We start from the raw sequence: 20,841 nt of genomic DNA, 5'->3' as shown, positions 1-20,841 counted from the left end.
CAGGGCTGAAATCCAGACTCTTAACGGCAGCTAGTCCAAGCCCTGCACTCCTCTGGACTCAAACTAAATGACTGAGACAGTACACATAGGTTGGAAAGCCCGTCTGCAGAGTGCAGTGTCCAAAGGTCACATTCCACTGATCTTTGCCCCATCCATACACTTCAGAGTCTTCAGACCCTAGGTCACACCAGTGGCTGTGCCATGTCGCTGAACATGGAAAGCACCTTGTGGCTAACTAATATAGGACACAAGGTCCACATGGTGCCACAAGCAGAGCCCAGTGCATTATGGTTACATTCCAAGTAGGCCCCACAATCTTGAGTCCAACAGGGTCTGAGTACGACCTCCAAAGCTGTGTTAAAAATTGGCTGAGCCAGGTTGTTACATATAGAGACCAGCTTAAGCAGCATAATTAAATTCTTAACAGGAGATTTAAAAAAGAATTTCTGTTTTGAAGAGGAAAAAATAGAAGACAAAAGCAAGGGAGAATTTTTCTTTAGTAGTGCTGATGAAAAAGCAACCAACCTCCTACCACACTAACAACAATAGCATTTCTGGTAAAGGTGGAGCTATACAGGAGCAGGCCTTCACCTTTTTTTACTTGCCAGTGTCTACCTCCTGAAGGCAGATGCATTTAACACATGTCCAGGATTTGCTACATTCCTGTGCCCCTCCAACAGATGATAAAGAACTCCTTATTGCCAGCTGGTGTCGGATGTGTCATCCTTCCTATGAAATGTGACAGTAATCGGTCCTGGGGATTGGCCCAGAAGATATAGGTGTTGCTGCCAACAGTGATGATAGAAGGGCAGGTGAAGTGACCTGGGACAGTTAATGTCAATGGGTCAGGGAGGCCCCCTTCATGAAGATGCAATCACGTTGACCTTTATGGTCAAGGTGACAGTGCCTCTTTAAATACAATAACTGTATATCATCTTCTACTGAAATGCCAGCAGTTTTTTTAGGCGTTTTCCTAGTTCAGTGGAACTGTTGGCTTCAAAAGTATATGCTCTCCTATATATGAACACTCTGATATTAGAAATGTCACAAAATGCTTTTGCCCTGAAATAATATCTACCTTTTTTGTGTAGACATATTTAATAAACTGCTGATGAAGAAAACTCAAATTTGTGGTGACAGAAATGATGTCATGTAAAGAAAAACAAGTTTTTGAACTCAAGGTACAGTCATCCCTCAACATTTCCCCTTTAAACGTTCCCTCCTACAACATGACCTCCACTGGGTTCTCACGATGCACAGATGGGTGGTCAGGTTACTGAAAATGGTGCCATGGTACATCTAATGTACATATTTTACAGAAGCTCTGACTAGGAAAGACGTCATATCTATCCGTTTTCTTAATTGTATTATTCTATTGAGGGTTATAATTCACTGATGACAGCTGAAGGCATAGCGGAATAAACAACTACTTTAAAAAGACACTGTCGCCATTGTCAAGGAAGGATAAAGTGACAGGGTCTATGCAAAGAGCAATCCCCTGACCCCTACTCACCATACATGTGTTTTCTTGCAGTTCCTTGTTCCTCTGCAGCTGCTGAGAACACACGGTACTCCTGGGAATAGGGGAGCATAAGGCATGCTCCCCCGTGATGGTGCATGGGCTTAGCAACCAATAGCTAGGATCAAGCAATATCACATAAATGACAGAGTAATGTCACCACCTCATGTCTCCAAAACAGGCGATTACTTTGCCAGCAGGAATATGTGAAGCAAGTAAGATGAGTATATGGGGTTAGGGATGCCTTTTCTAGGGATACTGCACTTTGCCCTGCATGGACAAGGTGACCATGTGACTAATTCTATACTAGTGTATCCAAATAAAGCTAAACAGGTGGACAGATGATGAAAGTGCAGTTATATATTTTTACCAAGCACTAAAAGCTCTAAAACAGGACCTCTGCTGATGCAGGTACTGTTCAGCAATTCATCCTCGAAGATCACAACACAATCCCTCTCTAACAGCATATACATAAACTGCTAGAAGAATAGCAGGCTGCCAGGTCACTGCAGCCAACAAAAAACAACGGTAGAGGAGATGCCATTTCAGTGCCTCTGTACTTTAAAGACATAGTCTACCTTTTGCAAATTGTAGTAAATGTGCATTTACTACATTTTTGCACTGAGGCCTGCAGAGCAGTAATCAGTGCGTTGCTTGAATTGTCCACCACCAGCTCCAGGTCCCTATGGAGGTCAGAACCTTCTGTTATGGTGCTAGAGGATGTGCTGGTTGGACTACAATTGCTATGATGTCACCACCCTGCTGATGCATGCTCTGCTAAGTGCTGCAGTGGCTGGCAGAGCTTTCAGTATTTTCACTGAGTTATCCCAGTACATGAAGAATGTGGCTGTGTGGGCAGGAAAATGCACAGCTACACTAAATTAAAAAGAAAACAATAAAAAAAACAACAACTATTTATAGTAAACAGCACCTTGCAATAAAGGTAAGGAGGCAATTTGGGTTCATGGATTTAGAGTGTGGATGTATGTGACCATGCTTCATGTTACACCCTAAGATTGGATGCAACATGAAACAGAGTCTCAAAGTGGAATTAGGTTTTAACCACCTTACATTACTCCACTGTATATTTCTATAAGCAGGAACTTTGTCATTATTTAAGACAGAAAAATAACAGATCATCTTTTATACAATCCATAAACAAAACAGTAGGAAAACCAAAGAAATCTCCTTTTCCCCACTTTGATCAGTTAGTCTAAATAAAATAGTGAACTGTTGATAAAAAGTATAAATTCTATCCTATCGTTTGTCTTTTTTATACTGACACTAAAATTATAATTCTGGTACAAAGCATTGCACAGATATAATACTTACAAATGAAATATCATTTTTTTAATGCAACACTGAAAAAAAACATATTTTCTTGTCATGTTGCTTAAACAGACATCATATGCAGATTAAAGCGAATCTATTTGATCTGGTGTTAATTCAAATATGAGTAAATTCAAAACTCTAATTAATTTGTTACTTGGGGCTTGTTAATACTTGCAGTTGGGGGGAGGGGGGGTAGTTGAAAACGCTAGGTTGAGTTGCATTTTTTTGAGGGATCACAAAACATTTTAGTTTATCTTCTTACCTTGATCCTTTCACCTTCTCCCAGCTATCCAAAGAGGTAGTAATTAAAATACTTTATAGTTATATAATAAGGTGAAAATATCATATATCTCTTAGGTTCAACCAAAAAAAAAATGCATCCACAGAAACCAAGAAACCATGTTTGATGAAGACAGCAAACAATTGTTATAAAGCATGGTCCAATTTACCCTAAGGCTTAGTTTACACTATCGTTTGTGTGGCGGCAGAATAGGTGGTCGAGCTGTGTTTTTACTGCCCCCAACTCTCCCCCTTTAAGCTGCAAAGGTAGCAAAACAGGAGTATACATATGCACCAGCAGTATTACCTCCTGAACACCTGACAGCCAGCTGCTTGCTGCTCTGTGAAAAGTGATCCACCAGAAGTGTGAATGAGCCCCTATAGGGTCAATTTAATCACTAAACCATGGTGGAAATTGAATAAAGCCATAGATCAATATTCTAATATTGGATTATTATTTTAGGAATTAATTCAACCCTTTGTTTAAAGTGATTGTAAAGATAAAAGGTTTTTTGAAACCCTAATGCATTCTCTGCAAAATGGTAAAAAAGCTTCTAAAAGTTTCTCCCTTCAGGCCCACCTTAAACACTTACCTAATCCTGATCTCGATCCAGCGATGTGCCCATCTGCAGCATCTTTTCTCCCCTCTTCCTCTTCTCTCGGGAGACTCGTCAGCAGTGGGAGCCATTGACTCTTGCTGTGTCAGTCAAAGTCTGTGAGGAGGGAGTGGGTGAGCTGAGCAGTGCTATGTGTGTCTATAGATAACTGCAGATGCCACATATGAATGATGCCCTAAAATGTATTCAAAGCCAAGAACAAAAATATAGGCAATATATTGCAGCTTACCATTCCTTAGATGTAGTGGCTGCATTAATGTTCTTTTTAAGGGATAAGAACATTTTCTGCTACTACAGAAAACCTCCTGTCTATCCTGCCAAAAATACAATGTTTTTGTAACTTTCTGTGCACTAAACTAAAGTCTTTAAAGTAGAACGAAAGGCAAAACTTTTTTCATTTTGGATAGCATAAGTGAGGGGTTTTTGACATTTGTGTCCCATTGAAGACTGCCCTTTACTTCCCGTCCTATAGCCAACACAGGAAGTGAGAGGAAATCCTTCCAAAGTGAAGAAATCCCTGGACGTCACCAGGGACACCACAACTGATGTTCCTACTGGAAGATTTCCATCTATACCTTTCAATTTCACTCTTGGTGTTAAAGGTAAAAAGGGTGAATCTCCCTAACAGGGGTACGGATCAAAATAAAAAACTGACAGGTGTTCTGATCCTGCTCCACTATATCCAAAACAAACAAACAAAGATGTTTTGTCTTTGGTTTTACTTTAACAGTTTTATCTGCCTTCCTAGCCATCTTCCTCAAACTACAAAACAACCCCCTCTTATTCAATGGAGATTAGAAGAGGAGGAGGTGTATAGAAGAGCTATTTGTTTATCTTTTTGTATTAGCGTGTGTAGGAAGCCTACATGTTCGAATGGAGATGCAGCAGCGGTCTAGGCTCACCTGCGCAAGCAATATTGAGATATACAAGGACAGGTGCACGGCCCTGACATACACTGCCATTCAACCCTTCCTGCGTATACTTCAAATTCAGAATTTCAGCAGTTGGGGTGAGTTTTGTTCAGCCATGGCGCCTCCATTCACTTATATAGGCTTCCTGGACGCAGTTCACCACTACTCTAAAAAGCGTATGCTGCACTGGGCTAAGCCCTTGTGTGTATGAAATCTAAGGTTGGTAAGCTGCAATATGTCACATTTTGCTTTTTTGTTTTAGATCTGCTTTAGGGCCCTTGCACATGGGCAGTTTGCATTCTGACCAGCAGGGAAGCCACTCACAGATCTCCTGCTGATCCTAGGAGAGCAGGGGGATTGGACACACCCTGCTCTGCTCTATGGGAGGCTGCAAGTAAATGGACTCCACTGTCCATTTACACACAGCTGCCTTTGATTCAGTCTGCCCAAATGGAAGAGGATGCAGTCCTCCTCCAATTTTTTTTGTGGGCCTAATAGACCCCCCCCCCCCCCCCCCCCGTAATGAAATGCCACTCCTGACATTTCACAAAAGCTTGGTTAAAAAATAAGTAAACAGTGTGATGAACCGAAATTGCATGTCTGCACTGTGTGACACAGCATACACTGGAGGCTGTGCATTCATTGCAGCTGACTAATGTGAACAGACCCTGACTGTTTTCCAAAAGAAAGCAAGTTAGGGCAGCACAGTGGCTAAATGGTTAGCACTTCCACCTGGCAGTACAAGGGTCGTTGGCTCAAATCCCAACCACGGCACCACCTGCCTGGAGTTTGCATGTTCTCCCTATGCCTGCGTGGGTTTACTCCGGTTTTTTCCCACACTCCAAAGACATGTTGGTAGGTGAATTGGATCCTGCCTAAATTTTCCCTAGTATGTGTATGTATGAATGTGAGTTAGGGACCTTAGATTGTACACCCCTTGAGGGTTAGGGACTGATGTGAATGTACAATATATATGTAAAGAGCTGTGTAAATTGACAGCGCTATATAAGTACCTGAAATAAATAAAGTTAGAAATTTCCAATAAGGCTCCATTCACACTTGCAATGGGGCCATTTGCAATTCCCTGCAGGGAGTCTGCGGTGTTTGCTGCAATTAGCTGTGGACAGGAAGCTCCGTTTAAAGCAATAGGAGGCTGACAGTGCTGTTCGCATGTAATTGGTCATGCAGCGATCGGCTCTGGACACAGACAGTTGGGAAATCGTTGCAGGACCATTTACATGTGAACATTCACAAACATCGATAGACGCTGTCAGTCCCTCATTGCTTTGAATAGGACTTCCGGCCCACAGCTTATCACAGAAGACCCCCTGAGTCTCCCATTGATAATCCCAGTCGGCCCCATCCTCAAGTGCAAACGGGACCTAAATGTTATCAAATTCCAAATAAAACTTACCAAAATTTCTGCAGCATTTTCATTTGCGCAGTGTGATATAAGGCATGCTTCTGGTGATAACAGTGACAGTTACCAGGGTCTATATGTCAGCTCTCAACAGTCAACTGACAATTCAAGCCCTAAACTGACTGTTTGCTGTTCATCATGGCATCTGCAGATCCAAACAGAGGTTAAAGCTTGCCACAGACCTAAAGATTTCTCTCGTTGAGCCCAGCAAGCTTTTGTATTCTAACAGTCGGCAATCTGTAAACACATACACCCTAAACTCAAGTACCACTGGGTACAGCATCCAACGATAGTCTTTCAAGCTGCTGAGCTGGATGCTGCACCTGTGCCTCCTGAGTGCACAAAAATGCCAGGTATAAACACCCCATGTGAATGGGGCCTTAGTGCCTGAATGTGAAAACTGCAACTTGGGCTTTAAGAAGTGTGAGCAGTGCAGCACACTGTGTTCTCACAGGCCCCCACACCCAGTCTTTGTTGTCTCCACACCTGCTCATGGTCTTACCTCAGCTTTCACTTCTGCTCTTCGTGCACTGACATTTTACTGCTTTCAAGTGGCTTTTTGTTTTTATGCAGACCTTGCTCTCTGCTCTCAGGAAGACAGAGGATTTATGAGAAAAATATTCCTCACACCTTCTGGTGGCTACATAAAGATTCTATATTGGAGGTATATAGCCGTGATTCTCAAACTTACAAGTAAGACCTTAGGCCTTTCATCCTGGCTAGTAGAGATATTTTTCTTTTTGTACTTTTCAATTCAGTTCCTTGTCTTATTACACTTATTGTTAAAATGCAAAATAAAATGCCTGAAACAAGAAATGTAACTTCTACCATGGCCCACCATAGTGTAATCCTTTTTCTGACAGTTTTTTTTTTCGCACACATGGGAAAGTCCACATTTTTTCCCATGAAAAATGCTCTTAAAGTGGACCTTCAATTAAACGTTGAAGAACCTCTCCTCTCCTGCCTCTCCCTCCTATCATATTTAGAAGGTCCATTTGCTGGGGGAGCAGTACTTTTTTCTGACAGGTACAGTGAAGGAAATAAGTATTTGATCCTCTGCTGATTTTGAATGTTTGCCCACTGACAAAGAAAAGATCAGTCTAAAAATCGAATGGTAGGTGTATTGTAACACTGAGAGACAGAATAGGAACAACAAATTCAAAAGAAATGCATGTCTAACAAATTCTGCACTGATTTACATGTTCATGAGGGAAATAAGTATTTGATCCCCTTCACAAAACGTGACTTAGTACTTGGTGGCAAATCCTTGTTGGCAGTCACAGAGGTCAGACGTTTGCTGTAGTTGTCCACCAGGTTTGCACACTATACCTGCTTCCACTTCCGCAATTCTTGCCTAGGTTAGAATGACAGAAGTGTGGACTCCCCCCTCCCCAACTGCAGCCTCCAGGGATATGAACACATCTCAGGATGCTGTGGGACCAATTCAAGTGCGCAGCTCTATTTTACACATTTGCAGTAGGGACCCAGCTATGAAACTGGCTACCACAGCCAAGATGGCAGGAACTGGGGATCTGAAGACCAGCGAAGAACCGGCCCCGGTGAAGACAGTGCTGGACCCCTGGGCCAGTGAGCGTTTATTAAAATTCAGCAGCTACAGAATTTGAGCTGCTGATTTTTAATTTGTGCTAAAAAGACTGTAGTTCTTCTTTAAACCCCTAAGCATCATATATTTTCTGAATGCGATTCTTTCTGACAAACAACATTTATCAAATCTATATATTCACTAAAAGTCTATATGTGCAATAAAAAAAGACACTAAAACTATGTTTGTGCACACAAACACAATACAACCTCCAAATTTTCTGTAAGTTTTAACAGAGAAGTTCAGACCGAGAACTGAGTGATCAAAAACCACTGATTGCTCAATTCTGCAGAGTCACTGGCTCTCTGCTCTGCCTCTCCAGTGCTCATTGGAGTGCCAGGCTGTACAGTGAGTGGAAGTGGCTGGCCCAGGCGCTCAACAACATGCTGAGAGGCAGAATCAGCTGGTAGTCAGGCATCTGGGTGGAATCTGGCAGTATGGTCAGGATTCCTGCAGAGCCTGGACCGACTCTGATGTCAGCAGGCTTTAGCCCGCTGTTAGTAAAAAAATGGGTCAAAGTAGTGCGGAACGAAAAGTGCACTCCTGCGATCCATAGGAGGAGTAGGGCCAAAAGAGGTTTGACCCTACTTCTCTTTTAAAGGGTGAGGATGAGTTGAGTAAATAGATACCACATAACTGCAGGTAGCAGCCAAAGTTTGACAAACTATGATAACTAGCAATTTCCATTGGCAAAGCCCTTTGCAGCTCATCAATGTGTGCAGCAATACCCTATATGTGCTGCGCAGTTGTCATTTATATACATGTTTGCGCTATATATTTGGCAGCTGTGTTTGGCCATGCGAGCTCACATGGGTGGGGGCTTTTTGTCTTTTAACATTTATTTTAACATATTCTTAAACATTTTTCATTTTTTCTCCTAGCTTTATTGCTACTTTTATTGGATGACAAGCTTCTTATGTTATAGCATATGCAAAGTGACAAGTACTCTTTACTCTCTTGGACCTCTTATGCCTTCTCTGCAATCCCCCCAACCAGATCAAGTACACACTGTACCTGATCAGTTCACATTGGACAGCTCTGAACCCAGAAGTGTTCAGAGCTGAGCACATCTGGATTCATTTATCACTGGAGAGATTGAGAAATGGATCTCCATCCTCCACTCCTGAAAGTGACAATGCATGTCCCAGGCTCATGAAGGACACAGGTAAGCCCAGGACACACAATGGGGTGCCACAGGTTTCTGGACTATAGAAATGAATCGCTTCTACACGAAAGCCTCTGTAAAAAAGTAAACAAACTCCCAATACTGCTGAACCATAATACTTGCAGTGGCAGCAGTAAAAGGATAAAGCCCAACTCAATGCTCTGCCTCTGTTAAGTTCGGCCCACCAGGATAAGTACTTACCTTCAGCCTTAATTCAAAGATATTTATTCCATAGCCCCACTTGCTGCCAAGCAACCTTTTGTCCAAAACACATCCTGTTGCACCACCTTCTTATCTTATGGATGCATGCCATGGCCCCATTCTTTCCTATTGGAAGCCATCATCATGCTGGCCTCAAATGTGGAGCTTTCACCAAAGGGGTCCCCAAGATAACTGTGACAAGCCGATATGTGGTTTACCTCTCCAGCATCTACTGAAATCTGAAACATCAGTCTGGGTATATGAACTGTGTCCCCGCCACCAGCCATGGTTCCAGTCTTTGTTAAACCCTCCCTTTGGGTTATTTTTAAGGGCATTTAATACAGTCCAAAAATTGACAGGCGAATCAAAGTGAATGGAAACAGTTGTCCCCAAAGGAGGTGTCCTAAGTGGAAAATATCCATTCACCCCTTGCTTTGAGAACAGCTCAAAAATTTTGTATTTCCCCTTTCTTTCTCTGTGACAACGACCACTGGTACAAAGGAGTGAATCTCCCCAATGGGGACACAGAGAACAATAGAATCCTTGACAGAGAACAATCCTTGACAAAGGATCTAACCCCTCTATCTAAAACTATGAAAAAAGCTTTTGCCTAGAGATCCACTTCAAAGTGACTGTAAAACCCTACATACAGTATGCCCAGTAAAGTAACTGGCCTCAGGTGATACACAGGGCAGCAACAAATCCTCCTACATACGTTGTACCTGCTTATCTGCAAGGGTCTTTCCCCTACATTCAATCAAAGTACAGAATTTACACAGGATCTCTAAGCTCTGAAAAGCAGAGGGAGGGGAGCTAAAGTAAAACTTGGCAGAGCTCAATAAGGGGAGCCCTGATTGGAGGGAAGGGACAAACCCCCCTTCACACAGTACGCAGGAAGATCTGAGGCTGTCAATCACAGGCTGTGTCCTCCCCATCACCATTTTTCTCTTGGTGTCAGGAAAACTTATGAGAGGTGACTCGTGCAGAAAGCAGAGGAAGGAGGCAGTAGACAAAAATGACACAGTGCTCTGGATTGAGACACACTATAGAGCAGGGGAAGGCAACTTTAAAGAGGTGAAGATCTACCTGAACAACATGGGAGATCATTGGGCATAATATCAGCCAGTGTCACCTCCCCACGCCTGACTTAAACCTCTAATTGCAGTACTAAAGTGTCACGTTCGTGTGCTTTGCACAGCAATCATGGGATTAAATCATATGTTGAGAAGGCAACATATCACCTCCTTAATGCCAGTCAAACACACTCAGATCGCTTTGCAGAGGAGCAGTAGTGTCTGCTGCACTTGTGAATGAGCTCTTAGTTGCATTGGGCAGCGGCACTCTTAGGGCTCATTCACATGTAAAGTTGGGGGTAGTAAAACCCTGTGGTTCAGTCATGGTTTTACCGCACCCAATCCCTACCCCCCCTTAGCCGCTGAGGCAGCAGCCAAAGGTATACACATGCTGCAGCAGGTATTATACCCCCTGTTGCTTTTGGTAGGTGCTACCGCCTGTCAGTCAAGACCCATTCAAGTAAATGGGGCCTCTCTGCAAGTGTCCCGAAACTGCATGCTTCTGCGGGGTCAAAGAAGTTAAAGCAGGTGATGAGAAAGCAATACACCGCTGCCTGTTTAACCCCTTGTTTGCTGTATTGCACACAGTTTCAGAGCACTTGCAGAGTGGCCTCATTCACTTGAATGGGTCATGCTTGGTAGGTGCTACACCCACCAACCATGACAAGGTGTAGGAACCAGCACTACAGAGGAGACATCAACTTATGCTGCTCTTGCTCCCTACTACAAGTAGTTCCTTTGCACTGCACTCCGTTTGATGCTCTGGGATGCCGGGTCAGCAAGCCCTGACCGTGATCTACCATTCACCTGGCCAAGAACTACTGGTAGATCACAATTTACTGGATGCTGACCTCTGCTATCGAGGGATATGCTTTGTTCATATTTTATGTTTGAGGGTTACAACCACTTTAAGGGCAGGCAGAGGGAGTTTGGTTTAACCGTTAATGTTTGGTTTTGGAGTGTTGGGTGTTTAAGACAGGCTAAAGCATAAGTGCACGTTTCCTTTTTGCCCCCTTCCTCAAATGAATACCTACCTTTATCCTCCTGCCATTTTTACATCCTCATGAGAAAATCTTGTGTGTTAGCCACTCCTTTGCAGTAACTCCACCCAGACTGCTATGAGGCTTTTTCCGGAGTCTGAAGATGTTCCATACATACCTATATGGATCTACTGCCCCAGCATGGCCAGCAGACAGAAGTTTTTCCCCTGAGGGTGTAAACATTGTGGAAGACTATAGTATAAAGGTAAGTATAAGTGCAGGCCTCTGTCATCGTTAACACATCATTAAATGTACATTCACCGGTCACTTTATTAGGCACACCTTGCTGCTTCTGCTGCTGTAGCCCTGCTTCTGCTTCAAGGTTCGAGGTGTTGTGAATTCAGAGATGGTATTCTGCATACTTTGGTTGTAACGAGTTATTATTTGAGTTACTGTTGCCTTTCTATCATCTTGAACCAGTCTGCCCATTCTCTCTGACCTCTGACATCAACAAGGCATTTTCGTTCAAACAACTGCCACTCACTGGATATTTTCTCTTTTCTGACCATTCTCTGTAAACCCTAGAGATGGTTGTGTGTGAAAATCCCAGACCAGCAGTTTTTTAAATACAAAGACCAGCCCATCTGGCACAAACAACCATGCCACATTCAAACTCACTTAAATCCCCTTTCTTCCCTATTCTGATGCTTAGTTTGAACATCAACAAGTCCTACTCACCATGTCTACATGCCTAAATGAATTAAGTTGCTGCCATGTGATCGACCGATTAGAAATTTGTATTACCAAGCAATTAAACAGGTGTACCTAATAAAGTGTCCGGTGAGTGTAATTTTCTAATGCAAGAACCAGAATTTGGCCTAGTATCAACAGTCTTGCAGTCCCTGTACAGCAGGGCTGGAGTGTGAGAGGAAGAAGCAGTACAAGGAGTCAGCCGGTTCATGTACTGACAAGTAGCAGGTTCATAGAAGGAGAGAGCAGAGTGACAGAGAGAAGGGTTTGTTGGAAGGGTTTACCAGGCGTATCCATGCAGTGGGAGGAGTCAACGCCAAGCAGATGCTTTAATATAGCTTTATGATGTAAAAGCCAAAATATAACTGAAATACCACAGGTTACACAATTGTGCAGGAGGAATTCCAACTTGCTTCACTTGTTCAGACAGTGGCGGAATATCACTGAGGTTATCACTACTTTAGGAATCTATGAGTGCTCAGGAGTGGAAGTAGACCGTTGGACTAATAAGGCAGTTTAATAAGCTGTACTTTGCTCTCTCCCTATCAAGCAGTTCTCTGTCTATGACCTATCCCCCACACCACAGGCATCCTGCATGAAGCATGTCTGCATCAAGATGGCTACCCAAATCTAACAGGATTTCTGCGTCCAATAAAAGGAACCGGTCTCCCCAAGCTGGTAGCATGGAGCTTATGAGAAGGGACAGCTTTACTCTCCTAACAGTTCCTGCCAACCTAAAGGATCACTAAAGTGACATAGACTTTAAGGTAAAGAACACTTTTTAGCTGGGTAATACATAGAGTATCTTTGTGACTTTAACTTGATTTCAGTACCACCAGCAATCTGCTAAAAATAAGCAGCACCAGGTCGTTAGCACTGAAAACGAAGGTAACAAACAGAAGAGTGTTGGAGGAGGATTCGCACGCTGGGATACATTATGGGCTACAGATCCCTTTTGTACTTGCTGTCAATGTCATTTAATGAATAATCCAAAATGAATTCATCACCACTGGATAGCTTTGCTCATCACTGGTTATTAGTAACTGTCCTAAATAATGTAAGCTTTAAAGCTTTAAATATCCGAGTCATTGTTCCTTTAATAAAATGAGAAGTGAGAATATTTCTAGTAGTCCTTGTTTAAATGGGAATCTCCGCATGGCCACTAGAAACAATAAACATAAGAAATGGGTGAAAAGCAACTGAATCTGGTGACTTAGGGGATTCCATCTGTTTCCTTATTCCAGATACAGGCTGATGCACTTGGCATGGTTTCCTAATGTCAGTCACTCCTTCACAGATGACTGTCACATTTATTAGTGTTTGCGTGACTTCATTTTCCTCTCAGACTTTAAAACCACTAGCCAGCAGTTTCCTGATTCTCTGCTCTTGACAATAAACATTTTTATTAGCTTAACAATGAATTATGTGATGTACCCTGACCACAGCTCTCACCTTGCCCTCTAGGTCAGTTCTTCTTCCTTTATGACTTCCAGGGCTGACCTAGTAGTAGAGAGAAGCCCAGCCATAAATGAAGTACATATTAAAGGTTTTCATGAACTTTTACTAAGCTTGGTATCCTAGAAAATGTTTTTGAACGGGCAACCCTGCTCGATATGAAATACAAGGGACTTACATCGACATTTTTCCAAATGAAGTTATCCACTTGCCTACTAAGCAATTTCACCCCTTTCCTGCCCAGGCCAATTTTCAGCTTTCAGCACTGTTGCACTTTGAATGACAATTGCGCGGTCATGAACAACTTTACCGACATGAAATCTTTTATCATTTTTTTTCACACAAGTAGAGCTTTCTTTTGATGGTATTTAATCACCATTGGGATTTTTATTTTTTGCACTATAAATGAAAAAAATACTTTGTTTCAATTAGAAAGTTTTGCAAACAGGTAATTTTTGTCCTTCACTGAATAAAGGTGGCACTGATGAGGCTGCACAGATGGGGCGGCACTGGTCGGCATTGATGAGAAGGCATTGATGAGGCGACACTGATAGGTGGCACTAACGGGCAACACTGAAGGGCACTAAGTGACAGGCACAGATTGGCAGCACTGATGGGCAACTCTGATGGGCACTTTTGGGGCTGTACTAATCAGTGCCCTGATTATCAGTGTAGATGAATCCTTTCACAGTTGCCGTTGATCGGCAGTACTTTCCTCGTGCTGTGGCAGCGTGAGGAAAGTACTGCCAAGTGTACCAGCAAGTGTATTTACGTAGTGACCAGCTGTAATTGGACACAGCTGATCACATGGTAAAAGGCAGCTGTGATTGGCCTTTTACCATGTCATGTGGTCAGCTGTGTCCAAAGGACACAGCAATCACAGAGAGTGCTGAGTGCGTGCTGCTGGGGGCGCATTCTGGGAGGATGTCATATGGCGCACTCCCAGAACTGGGCGACCGCGCTGTAGCCATCATTCAGGCCCTCACATTCCTTCTGTACTGAAATGTATTGTAATTGTACTGTCTCCTTTATATTGTAAAGAGCTGCACAAACTGTTGGCGCTATATAAATCCTGTATAATAATAATACAGCATGGTCAAGAAGTGTTTAAAGCATAACAAAAGGCAAAACCTTTTTTTTAGTTTTGGAAAGAGTGGAGAGGGATTAGAATGCTATTCAGCTTCTATTGCTGTCTGTGTCCCTTTTAGGGAGATTCACCCTCTCTATTTGTCCCATCATTAAAAGAGAAAGTAAAAGAAAATCAATATTTTGGGTTATCCCCAGAAAAGTAATAGAGGGGAAATCTTCCACTGGTGACCTGGGGATTCCCTTAATTTGCAGGGATTTCATCTCACTTCCTGTTTTGTCTATGGGACAGGACGTAAAGGAAGATTTCTGCAATGGGACACACACGATGAAAAAGAATCTGATAGGGGTTACACCACCTCCTTGCTCTTTCCAAAATGAAAAAAAAAAAAGTTTTGCCTTTAGGTCTACTTTAAGCTCCCCATTGGTTCTCAAACAACAGGCCACAAGCACTATTAAACACAGCAAGCATAATGCCCATTTTACAGTCCAAACCCGATTACTTACTTTACTTTATCCAAAATTAAAAAAAATAAAATAAATAAGTTTTGCCTTTAGGTCTACTTTAAGCAGCCCATTGGTTCTTGAACAGCAGGCCACAAGCACTATTAAACACAGCAAGCATAATGCCCATTTTACAGTCCAAACCCGATTACTTACTTTACCCCAAAGGTCTCTATAGATGGTTTGACTATTTTACAGACAGGACATTAAGAAGCACTCTTCCCAAAGAGGCTTCTTCAAGTTTTGGGGAGATTAACACGTCACGCACCTAATTGTTTCAAACATTAAACAGATGTAATAACATAATAAAATGTGCGGTTTAAACCTGTGCTACTTTGCCATATATGTTTTGCTTTTTACTATGAACAGGTGACCCCATTAGAAGATTTTCCTTCACCCCCTACTCTGTTGACAATTTTGAATTTACCATCATTTTACATTCTACTAATTATGGAGAGGGCAATGCTCCCCCATTCGGGGACACAAACAGCAATAAAATCATGACATATTCTACCACTTTCCAACCAGAAAAGAAAGTTTTTTCCCTTACATACACTTAAGCAATATCCATAGCTGGTACAAGGCACAATGAGCAAAAAAGAAACATCATACCTTTCTGGAATTGTTGAAGAGGTCATTAAAGTGAATGTAATCCCTAAGGGCCAATTCACACCGGTGCATTTTAGCGCAGCTGTAAAATGCAGCTCAATGGAAGGACATCTGAAAAACAATACTTTCCAATGTTTCCTATTCACAGCCTAACGTTGAGTTGTGTTGCGCTAAAGTGCAAAATGTATGTCAACAGACATCAGCGGTTGTTAAAATGCGACTAAAATGGATGAAAATGTGCATGCATTTTAGCACAAGTCAGTGTGAATTGGCTCTTAATCTAATTTTCAGTATATACAGTATGTCAATGGCTAGCCATCGCTCCACAACCTGTAATGAATGCCGACTTGGGGAACTCAGGTGCAAGCCACGAGACTCCACTTTGTCCAGATTACTTGTATGAAAAGAGACAGTCACACTTTGATGATGTCATCTTTAAAAAGCTATATTTTCCAGTATTTTTTGCTATCACATCTTACTGTACAGTATTCTTTAAGAAATATTTTTATGCATCTATTGCAAAGTTTTGTACCTGGAGATCCTGCCAGTAATAGTGTAGAGTAGGGCACAGAAGTGGCCCTTCTACGCCAATACATGGCTCCAAAGACAGGAGTCAGAGAAGTAAGGAGTCTGCCCTTGCTAGGAGAGGGGCACCATAGGGAAGCATATATTAGGAAGGCAAAGAGCTTTCTTGGTTATTCTACATGAGAATGGCTACTGTTTTTCTCTGTGGGTAGACTGGACTAGAAGCCTGTATAGCAGGACTGTATGCATCTAATGGGACTACTTGCATCCCCGTTTTGGGATGCTGGACTCTCTCTTAATATACCAGGCCTCTCCTCCATTCCACATCTCTCTGAACTACAGTTGCAAGAAAAAGTATGTGAACCCCTTGGGATTACGTGGAGTTTTGCATGAATTGGGCATAAAATGTGCTCTGAACGTCATCTAAGTCACAACAATAGAAGAACACAGTCTGCTGAACATAATACTACACAAACATTAGATGTTGCCATGGTTTAATTGCACATAACATGTAAACATTCACAGTGCAGGGAGGAAAAAGTATGTGAACCTTTGGACTTAATAACTGGTTGACCCTCCTTTGGCAGCAATAACCTCAACCAAACGTTTCCTGTAGTTGCAGATCAGACCTGCACAACGATCTGGAGTAATTTTGGACCACTCCTCTTCACAAAACTGTTTCAGTGTAGCAATATTGTTGGGATGTCTGGTGTGAATCGCTCTCTTAAGGTCATGCCATAGCATTTCAATCGGGTTGAGGTCAGGACTCTGACTGGGCCACTCCAGAAGGCGTATTCTGTGCTGTTGCAGCCATTGTTTTGTTGAATTACTTGTATGCTTTGGGTCATTGTCCTGTTGCATCACCCATCCTCTGCGGAGTTTCAGTTGGTGGACAGATGGTCGTATGTTTTCCTGCAAAATGTCTTGATAAACTCTGGAATTCATTTTCCCATCAATGACAACAATCCATCCAGGCCCTGAGGCAGCAAAGCAGCCCCAAACCATGATGCTCCCTCCGCCATGTTTTACAGTGGGGATGAGGTTTTGATGTTGGTGTGCTGTGCCTTTTTTTTCTCCACACACAGTGTTGTGTGTTCTTCCCAAACAACTCAATCTTGGTTTCATCTCTCCACAGTATATTTTGCCAGTAGTGCTGTGGAACATCCAGGTGCTCTTTTGCAAACTTCAAACGTGCTGCAATATTCTTTTTGGACAGCAATGGCTTCCTCCGTGGTGTCCTCCCATGTACTCCATTCTTGTTTAATCTTTTCCTTATTGTAGATGTGTCAACAAAAATGTTAGCATGTGCCAGAGATTTCTGTAGGTCTTTAGCTGACACTCTGGGATTCTTCTTTACCTCATGCAGCATTCTGCGCTGTGCTCTTGCAGTCATTTTTACAGGACGACCATGCCTAGGGAGAGTAGCAACAGTGCTAAACTTTCTCCATTTGTAGACAGTCTGTCTTACCGTGGACACATGAACATCAAGGCTTTTGGAGATACTTTTGTAACCCTTTCCAGCGTCATGCAAGTCAACAATTCTTGATCGTAGGTCTTCTGAGAGCTCTTTTCTGCGAGGCATGGTTCACATCAGACAGTGCTTCTTGAAACCAGTAAACCCAAAACAGGTGTGTGTTTTTTAAGGGCAGGACAGCTGTCAGCAACACATCCAATATCATTACACTGGTTGGAGTCAAGGTTGGCTCAATCCTGGCTCCAATCAGCTCTGGGAGCTCATTAAGCTAGGGCCTCACATACTTTTTCCTCCCTGCACTGTGAATGTTTACATGTTATGTGCAAGTAAACCATGGCAACATCTAATGTTTGTGTAGTATTATGTTCAGCAGACTGTGTTCTTCTATTGTTGTGACTTAGATGACGTTCAGAGCACATTTTATGCCCAATTCATGCAAAACTCCACGTAATCCCAAGGGGTTCACATACTTTTTCTTGCAACTGTATGCTGGACTGTTTGTAATTTAAAGCTGAGTGCCACCCGCCACCAAGGGAAGGCTGAAGTATGTACATATCTTTGCTTCTATTGTTTCTATAAACTGGTAAAAGCCATTTAAATGTTTGGAAATCTTCTTCAACCCTCTATATGGGGTCGTTTCTTGGAAATGAAAATTGTGCCCAAGTGGCTGAGTTGGGTCTCAATAGACCTGAAAGGCCTGACCCAGTTGTGCAGAGGACCATCAACAGGTGCCGGTTAAGCCAGGGCAGCCCCCCCCCCAAGCAGAAATCCCCACATTGAGGGAACAGAAGGATAGTTCCTTGGCCCATGGTACACTGCTAAGACAAAATTACTAGCCATGGGTCTAGGCAGGAACGGGTTCAAGAGTGGACATGCTCCCCAACATGCTGCACAACAATAGCAAATCCTGCTGCAGACTGACAATGCTAAGCCACTAACTTATATTAACAGCAGCATTATTGGACTTTTTCTATGCCAAAAAAAATATATAGTAATTGTACCACGTTGCCACCAAACACTTTTAACAATAGTTATCAGAACATTATTCATTGGTATTCTAATACATTCATGAGCTCAGACTTTGTTTATACCTCCTGCTGTGTAAGTGTCTGCTCTGATTGCACATGTCCACCCTTGATTGTGTGTCTCTACTCCTGCTGTGTATGTGTCTGCTCTGATTGCACGTGTCCACCCTTGATTGTGTGTCTCTACTCCTGCTGTGTATGTGTCTGCTCTGATTGCACGTGTCCACCCTTGATTGTGTGTGTCTACTCCTGCTGTGTATGTGTCTGCTCTGATTGCACGTGTCCACCCTTGATTGTGTGTCTCTACTCCTGCTGTGTGTGTCTGCTCTGATTGCACGTGTCCACCCTTGATTGTGTGTCTCTACTCCTGCTGTGTAAGTGTCTGCTCTGATTGCACGTGTCCACCCTAGATTGTGTGTCTCTACTCCTGTGTGTATGTGTCTGCTCTGATTGCACGTGTCCACCCTTGATTGTGTGTCTCTACTCCTGCTGTGTGTGTCTGCTCTGATTGCACGTGTCCACCCTTGATTGTGTGTCTCTACTCCTGCTGTGTGTGTCTGCTCTGATTGCACGTGTCCACCTTTGATTGTGTGTCTCTACTCCTGCTGTGTGTGTCTGCTCTGATTGCACGTGTCCACCCTTGATTGTGTGTCTCTACTCCTGCTGTGTATGTGTCTGCTCTGATTGCACATGTCCACCCTTGATTGTGTGTCTCTACTCCTGCTGTGTATGTGTCTGCTCTGATTGCACGTGTCCACCCTTGATTGTGTGTCTCTACTCCTGCTGTGTGTGTCTGCTCTGATTGCACGTGTCCACCCTTGATTGTGTGTCTCTACTCCTGCTGTGTATGTGTCTGCTCTGATTGCAGGTGTCCACCCTTGTGTGTCTCTACTCCTGCTGTGTATGTGTCTGCTCTGATGGCACGTGTCCACCCTTGATTATGTGTCTCTACTCCTGCTGTGTATGTGTCTGCTCTGATTGCACGTGTCCACCCTTGATTGTGTGTCTCTACTCCAGCTGTGTATGTGTCTGCTCTGATTGCACATGTCCACCCTTGATTGTGTGTCTCTACTCCAGCTGTGTATGTGTCTGCTCTGATTGCAGGTGTCCACCCTTGATTGTGTGTCTCTACTCCTGCTGTGTATGTGTCTGCTCTGATTGCACGTGTCCACCCTTGATTGTGTGTCTCTACTCCTGCTGTGTGTGTCTGCTCTGATTGCACATGTCCACCCTTGATTGTGTGTCTCTACTCCTGCTGTGTATGTGTCTGCTCTGATTGCACGTGTCCACCCTTGATTGTGTGTCTCTACTCCTGCTGTGTATGTGTCTGCTCTGATTGCACGTGTCCACCCTTGATTATGTGTCTCTACTCCTGCTGTGTATGTGTCTGCTCTGATTGCACATGTCCACCCTTGATTGTGTGTCTCTACTCCTGCTGTGTATGTGTCTGCTCTGATTGCAGGTGTCCACCCTTGATTGTGTGTCTCTACTCCTGCTGTGTATGTGTCTGCTCTGATTGCACGTGTCCACCCTTGATTGTGTGTCTCTACTCCTGCTGTGTGTGTCTGCTAAGACTGTGTCTGCTCTGGCTGACTGTGCAATTTTTCTTGCTGTGTAGGTGTCTGCTTGTGCTGTATATGTGTATAATCAAACCACAAGTGTCTGTTCTGAATAAGTGTGTGTGCACTCCATGTGCATTAGGTAAAATGTGGCCTACAGCCTTCACTTTTCTGGGATGTGATCATTCTAGAGTCTCTATACCCCAAAAAGGGCACGATAACAGAGGGAAAAAGAGCCACACAGGAGGTTAATGTAGCTAAAATGGTCATGTGAGGGAAGTGCAACAATGAGAGTGGAATGAGAGGTGCTGCATGTGCGCATTACGGGTGTAAAGATGGTTGTATGAAGCTCTCTCCACCCTCTCTTTACTGGCTACGGAGGTAGCAGGGGGAGCCATTGGCTCCTGCTGCTGTCAATCACAGCCTGTAAGGAGAGCATGGGGGGCAGGGCTGGCCTCACTCAGTGTGTCAAATAACACACAGAATGCAGCTCAGGATCAAGTCTGCATGAGTGCCCCCATAGCAAGTGGCTTTTGGATGAGCCAAAACCCCAGCAGGGGGACACGAGAAGAGAAGGATCAGGGCTACTCTGTGCAAAATGATTGTACAGAGCAGGCAAGTATGACATGTTTGTTACTTTAAAAAAAATTCCTTTTACGATCACTTTACAATTTTGGTCCTGATGAGCTATAACAGGGGTCTCCAAACATTCTAAATAAAGGGCCAGTTTACCGGCTTTAGGGGGGCCAGACTG

The sequence above is a fragment of the Staurois parvus genome, unplaced genomic scaffold (genome assembly GCF_062004578.1).
Source record: "Staurois parvus isolate SC_StPar_1 unplaced genomic scaffold, SC_StPar_1.0 ptg000151l, whole genome shotgun sequence".
Taxonomy (NCBI): Eukaryota; Metazoa; Chordata; class Amphibia; order Anura; family Ranidae; genus Staurois; species Staurois parvus.
The sequence above is the reverse complement of the archived record's forward strand: the minus strand, read 5'-3'. Positions refer to the sequence as shown.